This window comes from Penaeus monodon, chromosome 25, assembly GCF_015228065.2.
Source record: "Penaeus monodon isolate SGIC_2016 chromosome 25, NSTDA_Pmon_1, whole genome shotgun sequence".
Taxonomy (NCBI): Eukaryota; Metazoa; Arthropoda; class Malacostraca; order Decapoda; family Penaeidae; genus Penaeus; species Penaeus monodon.
In genome coordinates, this window is record NC_051410.1 from 4,185,682 (window position 1) to 4,186,019 (window position 338).

The window sequence follows — 338 nt, forward strand, 5'->3', positions numbered from 1 at the left end:
GACTAGATATTTAAGAGAAAAATAGACAATAAAAAATCACATATTGCAAAGGGCCCCGTATTTTCTTACATTTTTGTTTATCCTCCTCTTCCTTTTTGTCTTTCCCAGGGAGCGTAAATATCCATTAGTGTTTTTCCACTCCGCATCTCGACGTGTTACTGAAAACAAGCATTTCATCCATTAGGAACAGTGCGTGCCAGCTACAGCTTACTTTTGGATTTTCTTTATGCTTTTATCTACTTTTTTTTCTTTTTTTTTATATCCCTCGTGTTTTAGAACTTCCTAAAGATAGAGAAACCGGACGGAGAAGAGTAAAGAGTTTGCGTTGGTATGGTTGA